Here is a 10995-nt window from a genome sequence, read left to right on the forward strand (position 1 = left end):
AAGATTGTTTCCACTTTAGGTATCTTGGTTTTCTTTTGTCTGAGCCTTTCTGTTTTTCCATGCTTTCCAATCCTCTGTGTTTGTAAGGTGAAAAACAAAATGGGCTGAGCCACTCAAAAGCGATTCTCACATGGGGACTGTTTCTGCCATTGCAATTCTGTTCTATCCATTTCTTTCTGTTCACTTTGCTGTTTTGAATCTTTCAAGCTAGTTCTCTTATGCCAGGGAGAAGACTTTTTTGCCCTCTGTCTTTCCTCCCCACCATCCCCATATAATTATCTTTGGGCATTACTCAGAGATGAGTATTGCTTCATAAAGAATCTTGCCTCCTGTCTGTCAGAAAAAGAATGCATTTCTCTCTTCAGCCAAAAGGCAGAGAAACAAATAGTGAATCTTTATTCACAAGGAAACTGTGTATTCTTTAAGATACATCGTGTCTGAAAATATATACACAGCAGCAATTGTGACTTCCTACATCATACCTAAATGTCTCTGTGCCTGAGCCATCCATCTGAAATGGTTCTTTAAAGTGTAAATTATTTTAAGTATTTCCTATGAGCTTCTACACTTTTTCCTAGCTTTACTTGAGACTGCGGGTGGAAATCTGAGCTAATCCCAAAGAAGGAACCCTATTACTCACGAAGATCATGAAGTACATAGGTTTATTTACAGGTGTTCCTTTACCTGTTAAATCAAAAAAGTGGAATCTCTGCTAACCCCTTGGCGACCCCTTTCTTGTTTCAAAGAATCTCTTGATGCAGCTTCATCAAAATCTTTATATATATTGTATCTGCTTTTCTGTATACAACTCAGGCCAGGTCCACCTCTCCAAGCCTGGTGAAAAATAAAAAATACTTCAGGACAGAACTATATAGAAATAAAGCTTGCCATGTTTTCAGCCTGTATCTTAAAGGTTAGGAAACATTATATAGTTTATTTGGAAGCAACAATCTTCTAAATTATACTGCAATCATTGGTCTGTCTCAGAGCAGATATCCCCAGCAGTTTCTGTCTTTAGAATTATAAGACTACTTGAGCCTTATGGTATATGTCAATTAAAGCTCCAGGCAAATTTACAGCAGCATTTTACCAAAACTGAGCACATAAGCTTTTTTTTTTATTTTATTTCTAATGAATCATTAACAGGGAACTAATCACTGGGACAACAGACATAGTGCCTGAAGCATATCCCAATCCGCCTGGGTATGGTAAGACTACACTGTCATTTGAATTAAGAATAAACTATAAAAATAAAATGTTGAGCTGGAAAGCAGAATTGGAGGGGAAATATAGTGGGAGACACTGATTGTTGGTGATAGATACAGAGGAAAAAAACACCCTAGGATGAGAAAATGAAAAGCTAAAAGTCATACTATTACTTATCCCACTGCTATTCAGTAGCAAAATATTGCTTTGCTAGTTTCCTTGAATTTCAAGAAGCATTCAATATCTGCAAAGCAGTCATGGGAAATACATACCTGGAATGCCTGGTGGTTCAAGTATTTTAACCAAAATTCACTATTTCTAAGTTTGAAAAAGACTTCAAATCAGATATTTCTTACTGATTCACACTGCTATTGTATTTACCACCTCCTGGCAAATAGAATACTCATGAATAGTACTTTTTGTAAAAATCCTCTTTTCTGTTAGTCCAGCTTTATAACACATGAAGCAAACAGCCAAGGCAATAGGAATATACTAGTGCAAGGAGCGAGACCAATACTAACACCAGGCAGTACTGATAGTCAGCTTAAGCTGTTATCATTTAGAGTACAACTAGTCTAGGCAGGAGACTGTCTCAGCTTCAAGTGCCATACACACTGCAAATAGACCCCAAGTCATGTAATAATGTATTGACTTTTGCATGCGGTTTCTTCAGAATTGGAATCAGTTCTGTAAGTGATATTTCAGTCCCAGACATAAATATTGAGAGTCCAATGCATTTGGCTCTCAGGGAAGGGGTCAGCACTGTGGGGGGTGACCCTGGATGGATGTCAGGTGCCCATGAAAGCTGCTCTGTCATTCCCCTCCTCAGCTGGACAGCAGAGAGAAAGTACAATGAAAGGCTCATGGGTTGAGATAAGGACAGAGAGAGATCACTCGCCAGTTATTGTCATGGGCAAAAGAGACTCAACTTAGGGAAATTAGTTTATTTATTACCAAACAAATCAGAGTAGAGTAATGAGAAATAAAACTAAATCTTAAAACACATTCCTCCCTACATTCTTCATGGGCTTAACTTCACTCCCAAATTCTCTACCTCTTCTCTGTCAGCAGCACAGAGGGATGGGAAATGGGAAGGTTGCAGTTGGTTCATCACACCTCTGCCACTCCTTCCTCCACAGAGGGTATTCCTCACATTCTTCCCCTGTTCCAGCCTATGGTCCCTCCCATTAGAGACAATTCTCCACAATCTTCTCCTGTGTGAATCCTTCCTACAAGCTGCAGGTCTTCACAAATCATGCTGCAGAACTTTTCCAGCATGGGCTTCCCACAGGATCTTCCAGCCTGTTTCAGGCACCCATCTGACTATGGGGCAGACTATGGCGCTCTACATAGTCGGCAGCTGCATATGTGCTCCACCATGACGTCCATGGGTTGCAGGGGGACAGCCTGCCTCACCACAGTCTTTACCACAGGTTGCAAGGGAAATTCTGCTTTGGCACCTGGAGCAGCTCCTCCCTCTCCTTCTCCACTGACCTTGGTGTCTGCAGAGTTTTTCCTCTCACATATTCTCACTCCTCTCTCAGGACTGTTGCTGGTTTTGTGTAGCAACATTTTCCCCTTCTTAACTATGTTATTCCAGAGGTGCTACCATGGCCACTGATGGGCTTTGCCTTGGCCAGCATCAGGTCCATCTTGGAGCTGCCTGACATTGACTCTGCCAGATGTGGGAGAAGCTTCTGGCAACTTCTTGCAGAAACCAACCCTGTAGCCAGCTCACTACCAAAACCTTGCCACACAAACCCAATACAAGCACTAAGAACAAATTAAAATAGAGGAAAGGATAAAGGAAGAAATGTTTTCTACTTATCACCCACATTTGTAGAAGGTGAGATTTGAAAAAGATGCAGGGAAAGCATGATGCAGAAGGAACTTTTTTCCTCACCTGAGCTATTTATTTTCTGCAGCAAACTGTTTGATGCAATATCAGTAACATTAGGGTCCTAGACAGTAGGCAAAAAAAGTAATTGTAAAGTGAGCTGTGTAGGCAGCAATGTCTTTTCAAGAAGAACCAGCAATTCAAGATGTATGTCATAAAGGGTGAAAATCAACATGAGGGAAGCAAAACAGCATTTGGTACAGTATACTTGCAAAGCTACCTACTCTAATGAAATCAAGACTGAATCTATAGGAACAATAAATATACAGAGCTTTTAGGTCCTTATTTACATGCAGAAATATAGCTTTGAAAACTCCTTAGATTTTTATTATGGTTAATTAAAAGATATTACAAATATACTTGGAAAGCCAATGGACAGCTCCATGCCACTGGATCATGATTTTAGGAGAAGGCCAAGTTACCAATTTTACCTTTTCTTAGTTCCAGAGGCTTCTCTCCCAAAGCTGGAGGTGGTCAATACATTGGTAGAACTTGTCAACTTCTGCTTGGCAGGAAGGGAGGAGGAGCCTGTATTACATATATGAAAGGTAGTTATGAGTTTTATTTTTTAATAGCAATAAATGTAGAGTTTCTTCTGTTATTCTTTCTTAGGTTGCCATTTCAAATATTCAATTATTCTTAAAGTATATATACATACATCATACACCAAAGAAGTTTGCAGTCCACACATAAGAATTTGTTCATGGACCTCCAAAAAAGGGGGAAAATACTACTCTCACATCTGGCAGTCATTTGTTCATCATGGAACTGTGCATCTGAAAGTATTGCATAATAGACACGCAGGGCCAAAATCATCCTGGGTGTAACAGTACTGACGTCAATTCCCTTACACCATGAAAGAATTTTTTGTGTGGAATGCAAATTGTTTTCATGAAAGACAGAGAAACTTTTTACTATGGAAGCTTCTCCTCTTCATTTTTTTAAAACAGCTGGCAGCTGGTAGACATTGGCTTGCTGGCCAAGTGCAGTAAATGAAAAGGACCATGAAAATGAGCAACTATAAGGAAAAAAATGAAGAAGGACATTCAGGTAGGAATGGAACTGTATTGAGTTTCCTACTTTGAAGAAATGGGAGAAAATGGACAGGAGAGATAGTTTAGAAAAAAATTATAGCATCTCACCTCAGGAAGCAATTATAAAACCATGGTTTTCACCAAGAAAAGAAGCAGACTGTTATAATTCATTGCAGCCACTTCCAGACTAAGCTTTTTCCTATTGTGGGCATACAAATAAGTACTAATGCCCCATACTGTTTAATATCTTCATTAATGATCTGTATGATAAGACAGAATGTACCTTCTGAAACTTTGCAGATGATACATCAGATGATTGTGCTGACATTATGAGAGATCTCAATAGAACAATGGCATTCTCAGAAAGTTCAACAAAGGGAAGTACAAACTTCTGTGCGTGGGGAGAAGTAATTGCATACACCAATACAAGCTGGGGGCCAACTGGCTGGAAAGCAGTTTAGCAGAAAAACACCTGGACATACCAGTGGAGGAGAAGATGAAGACAAGCCAGCAATGTGCCCTTGCAGCAAAGCAGGACAACAACCAATATCCTGGGCTAATTAGGAAGAACGTTGCCAAAAGGTCAAGGGAAGTGATCTTGTCCCCATACTAAACATCACTGAAGCCATATTTGGAATGCAAGATTCAATTCTGGCCTCCCCAGTACAAGAGACAAGGACTTAGTACAGACTGTCCAGCCAGGGACCATGTTAACAATTAGGAGAATACGTAATGTGTTGACATTTGACATTTTGATATTCAATAGCTGACAATTCTAGTCATTTTGTCCTTCTAAATCCTAACTCCTAAAGCCTTCTCTCTCCATCTTTCTGCAGGTGATTGAGGAATAGCTCCATGTATCTCCAGAGTCAACACCTTGGGAGCATGGCCCACAGTCTTTATTACACAGTTCCCTGTTTTGATTAGGAACGGAGAACTCCAAAGATCACAATGTTCATGAGCAGCTGAAAGAAGCTAGAAGGATATGGATGAGGGAAAAAAAGGCATCAAGCTGAAATAAATGCAGTGGAGCAGCTGTCTAAATTGCATTTTTCAAGACTAATTTTGAAAGAAAGCTGACAAAACAATTCTGATTTATCCAGAACTAAATTTGCTTCTGGTAAGGGAGTGGACAAAAAGGAGCAAGGGTATGGATGGAGACTAAAACAATTGGTATTGATAATTTGAAATACTGTGCGCATGGGATACTATTTCATACTATCTCTTGAATGGCTGCTTGAATTACATACTGTTAGCTGGAAAACACGGGGTATTTGACATGCCTAGGATCTTCTCATAACTGACATGCTTGGATGTCCTGGAAACATGGATCCTGTACTACTAGAAAAGGATAAATTTTTCAGCCATACTTATATGACTCAAACAGCACACATACTCTTTTGAAAAGGACAGGAGCAATTTACAATTCCTGTGCTATTACTTAGAATTTAAAACTCCAACTAAATCACCTCTTTTGTTTTTAAGGTGGCTGGTGCTCCCCTCTTGTCAGCAGAGAGGTTCCTTGGAGTACTCCCTAACTCACAATATTAAAAACAGGCAGTCTCCTTTAGGGACTATTCTGGTAGTAGAGAAGCGGGAAGAGGAATTTTTTTACAGAAAGGTCATGACAAATGGGAAAATCAATATCTGGAAGCACTGGCTGATGCAAAATTATTATTTCTCTAAGTTTTATGCCATTTAATTCTATTTCTGAAACCCAAAGTTTTTGTGGATGACCCTTTGTGTCCTAAGAAAGGTACATGTATGTCTTCCTCAGAGCAACAGTGCTGATTATCAAAAATATTTCTATTAAAACATAGGACATTATAAACATTTAGGCTTCGCACATATAATAAAATCATCTAAACACATGAGTTGCACATCTCAGTAAACCTTAGCCACAAAATTCCAGAGTCCCATTGTGGCTTCAGTGCAACAAATGGAATCTTTGCTAAAAACAGAACTTTACCTTTAGCCCCAAATCAACTTAAATTGTTTCACAGATCACCTATGCTTTTTGCAAGTAATGTCTGTAATTTACTAACTCTATCAGCTTGTGCAGAGGAAACAGCATGACTTGGCTTCCTCTCCTATTCCTCTGTGTCTCTGGGCTCCTGACCCTGCTGAAAAGGAATTTCTGAACTTCTCTGAACAGAGGCTGCATTTGCTGCTGGTACTCAGAGTAGCCACAAAACTAAGAGGAGATTATGGTAGTCACAGCTTAACCCCAAATACTAAATCAGGTCCTTGCAGCTAGGAATACTATCAATTCAAAAAAGTGTGATTTTTTTTTTTAATTTGTACAGCTCTTTTTTAAAGACTTACCATTTTAAATGTACCCGCTGAATAACTTTTGTGTATGTCTTACTTAAACTTCTGGTACTTTAGTGTTTTTTCTTTGATTCTATTTAGTGGGAAGAAGATCAGGATACAGGATCTGGATCTGTATACAAACATAGACAAAATATATTAAGGATATATCCCTTATAAAATTTATATTGAAGTTGAATGTGATTTATATTTTTATATTGCTCAGCTAGTTTGCTTCAAGAATTTAAATTAATTAAATTTAGCTACAGCGATATAAGCGTGTTGCTAGAAAGCAAAAAGTATGTGTACACGTGTGTGCATATACACAGCTTTTAATTAAAACTATTACTCTTTCTTTAATTGAGCAATTTCAGATTGCAAAAATCAACATTTGCAACTTCAAACACAAAACAAAATAATATCCTCAGTCTGGTCACAGTTAACTACATAGTGACTAAATATAGCATCAGCTAGTCTTCAGGATGTGTCCACAATAACAGATTACTCAAAATGTTCTGCTGCTATTCCCCACCTAATATTATGCCTACAACAAAATGTGTAAGTTTAAAATATCTCTGTATTTATGGTAAACAGAAAACAAACACTAAAATTGCAGAGTACTGTCTGCTGCTCCTAACCTACGGGCTGTATATAGAAAGCTAAATTGAACAATTCTGCCTACCATGGATAGTCAAATACATACTGTATTCCAGGTGTTGGTGAAGCACAAGGAAATCATATCTTGAGTGGGATATAAACTCTAACCCTGACTTTCATTAAGATTTTCAACTGATTTCTATTTCTGAACAACTAGTGTATATTTCCTTACTACTATGTTGAGAATTTTCACAGACATTTTAAAATATAGAAGTCATTAAATGAATGACACTATTTCCTCTCACTTCCTTTCTTTGGAATGGGAGTATTACTCAATGTCCAAAAACCTTTATGCAGCACTCAAGTCAAATTCCTCTTTTAATTGAATGCAAAAGGATGCATGTATCTTTAAGTGTCTATCCACTCATGTTTTAAGGAAAACAGTCCTTATTTCCAGGCATGGCTTCCACCCCTCCCTGCCTGTGACCCTGACAATGCCCTTCTGCTTACGTACAGCAGCCTTTGAGTGAGAACAGGAAGAGACGAATCAAGGAAGCAGCTGTTCTCTGAATCACAATCCTCTCTGGATTTCTCTATTTAAAAAAAAAAAAAAACAAACCCAAAAAAAACCAACTAGTAGGAAGATAACGCAGAGCAGAAGCATAATATTCCTGGAAGCCACCTCAGCAGCTGCTACTAAGAAGACTCACCAGCATGGTGATAAAGATGGATGCAAGTACATTCAAAGTTTGGTCTTCACAGATTGAGGATCAATTTCACTTGGGTTTGCACAAATTTACAGGACTGGATGGCTACAAATTCACCAAAGCATCTGTACAAGTGGTCTGTTAGAAGCTACCTTAGTTTGGCTCCAAGTTTCTCTTCTATCCCTCTCTAAATAAAGACTTCCCACTATGGTTCTGCTTTCAATATTTTCAAAGAATATTAATGTATTGTACTGTGTTCTTGTACTTAAGAATCACTTCTGCCTTTGCTATTCAAATATGCATCTATTTGCAGTCAACTTTCTTCCTTGTCTAAGTGAGAATGTAGAGGTCCAAATCTAATATCAATACCCTGGGAACAGTCTGACAGACACCTATGAAAAATTTGTAACTTGAATAATGATTCTCTTTCAAATTTAGGAAAATCTTTTCTTTCTCATTTTAGAAATACCAACTTGATTTGTATTCTTCTGCATGCAGATTATCTGTTTCTTAATTACTTCATATGCTTTTTCTGTGAATGGGGCTGTAAGATATACTGAATTCCAAAATTAAGTTTTTCTTTCATATAACAGATGAACCAGACTGTTCAGACACTCTCAAGATATTTGTAAAATAGCCAAAAATCAGAGTCATATGTTCTGAAATACTTGAAGTCTTGACTGAAAACATAACCTACAAAAATTATTCAAGTTTTCTGGCCCAAGACCTGACCTTCTGTTCAGGTTTTGCTCAAAATTTTATCAGCAATTAGAAGTAACTAGCAAGAGCTAAGATCATACATTATAGAATATCCTGAGTTGGAAGGGACCCACATGGATTACTAAGTTAAATCCTTAGCTCTGCACAGGACACCCCAAGAATCACACCATGCAATGAGAGGGTTGTTCAAAAATGTCTTGAGCTCTGCCAGGCTTAGTGCTGTGACCACTTCCTGGGGAGCCTGTTCCACTGGCCAACCACCCTCTGGGTGAGGAACATTTTTCTAATATCCAACCTAAACCTTCCCTGACACAACTTCAGGCCATTCCCTCAGCTTCTGTCACTGGTCACCAGAGTAAAGAAATCAGAGTCTGCCCCTCCATTTCCCCTCATGAGAAGTTGTAGACGGCAATAAGGTCTCCCCTCAATCTCCTCTTCTCCAGGATGAACAAGCCAAGGGACCTCAGCCTCATACATCTTCCCTCCTAGACCCTTCAGCATCTTTGTAGCCATCCTTTGGACATTCTATAATAGGTTTATATGTTTCTTATAATGTGGTGCCCAAAAATGCACACAGAAAAATTAATGTAAGCTCTCCTACATTATCAGAATCATAAAAAAACTGTGTCTTTCTCTGCTAAATTGTACCAAAAATTGAAAAGTACATTCATTCACAACTGATCAATTTCCATGCAAATTCCAGAAAGCTTCTCAGACTTAATTCCTTCTCTCAGCTGCCATTTCCCTCGTGCTATTTTGAGAAAAAAGCAGCCATTAATGGCTCTCCTTCCTGGCTCATAGTTCCTTCCTTTCTTTCTGCCTTTACTGAGAAATTATCTTCTGTGTGATCCTCTTGAAAACTAGAAACGCAGTCATTGCATCATTTATGTATCAAATCAGATGCAGACTCACTTAGATTAAGGGATATTAATGTTCCTTAGAAGTGCCACTTGTTATGTGCTTCCTCAGTACAGTCATATAGTTCTGAAGTTTTATTTACAGTCTCTCTTTATCCCATTCAACTCTAGTTTTTTGTCATAGTCTAATGTGTTTTCATTAAAGGAATCCAGAAACATCTTTCAGATGGTCAATATGAAAAGAATTCTAGAAAGCATGTACTCAAACTACAGACAGGATCAAGCTAGTGAGCAATGACATTTAGTATAATAAATCCCTGCCACTTAATTTAGCAGCCTCTCTGGTAAAACTACATGCCCCATCCCTGGAAGTGTTCAAGGCCAGTTTGGATGGTGCTTTGAGCAACCTGGTCTAGTGGGAGGTGTCCCTGGCCATGGCAGGGACAATGGAACTAGATCATCTTTAAGGTCCCTTCCAACCCAAACCATTCTATAATTCTATGATTGTGTCTTCTTGCAAACTCTTTACATATCTTCAATGAAATAATAAATTCATATGACTAACAGAAGCAGTTACATTGCAGAATAGTTGCTGTTTTGAGCATTTAGAACAGGCCCTTACATGTTGATGACAGTTTTATGCTCACATTTTAAATTTCCAGTATCTGACATGAAACCCAAAACATGTGACTACAATTTACTTGCAGTATGTTTGTGGACAACATACAAAGTACATAGACCTCATTGGATCAGTTTTTAAGCATGGATGCAAATAAGTTTCATAATGTAGAAGATGGTGAAAAACCAAGTCTCTGTTCTGACATTATTAAAATTTTATTTTAAATTCCCATTGTGGTAATTTCTGTAGACCTTTTCCCATACATTTTGCATGTGGTACTAATATGGGCAGAAAAAAACTATCCTACAAGCTTAGTTGGTGACCTTAGATGATGCTTCACATTTCATAACGGGTGAAAACAGTTAATTACTTAAAACATTTATTTCCTCAATTAAACATCTCACAAATACTTTAATGACTTTAATTTTCATTGTAACTTAGGCTTCTGAATGGAAATGTGACTTTTGAAAAAATTTGGATGACTGACTTGGGTATTTTTTGAAAATCATCCTTTGTTAGATTTAGCAAACAAACAAAGCCACATTCCTATAATATTTCATCAAGTTCTGAGTAACAGAGAATCAGAAATGTTCTAAAATGTACAATTACAAACAGGCATAAACTTTGAGACATTTTTGTGGTTTCAGAGAAAACTGACTTGAGTACATATGTCGGAAAGTCCCACCAAGAAGCCACTTCTGTATTTTCAGGAAATTAAGCAAAAAAGCCTACTGCAATTTTTTCTATTCTAATGTTTATTTATTTTAAGCCACACGATAAGTAGAAATTTTTGATCACAGGTGCAGTATTTAGACCAAAAACATAATTTGTAGATAAAAGATTTAAAAAACCCAACCATTATCAAAAATTTTGAGACTGCTTCTAATGGTCTTACATTCTGTGACACTGTGAATAGTGGCAGAGTTCAAAGCTTTGCAGCTGTGGAACCAAGCCACAATCACAGTCATTCTCCTAAGTACTCTGTTTTTACTTCCTTTTTCTGGAGTGACCCAGAGAGTCTATTTGACAGACAAAAAGTTGTAGGATA

This window comes from Pithys albifrons, chromosome 6 (genome assembly GCF_047495875.1).
Source record: "Pithys albifrons albifrons isolate INPA30051 chromosome 6, PitAlb_v1, whole genome shotgun sequence".
Lineage (NCBI taxonomy): Eukaryota > Metazoa > Chordata > Aves > Passeriformes > Thamnophilidae > Pithys > Pithys albifrons.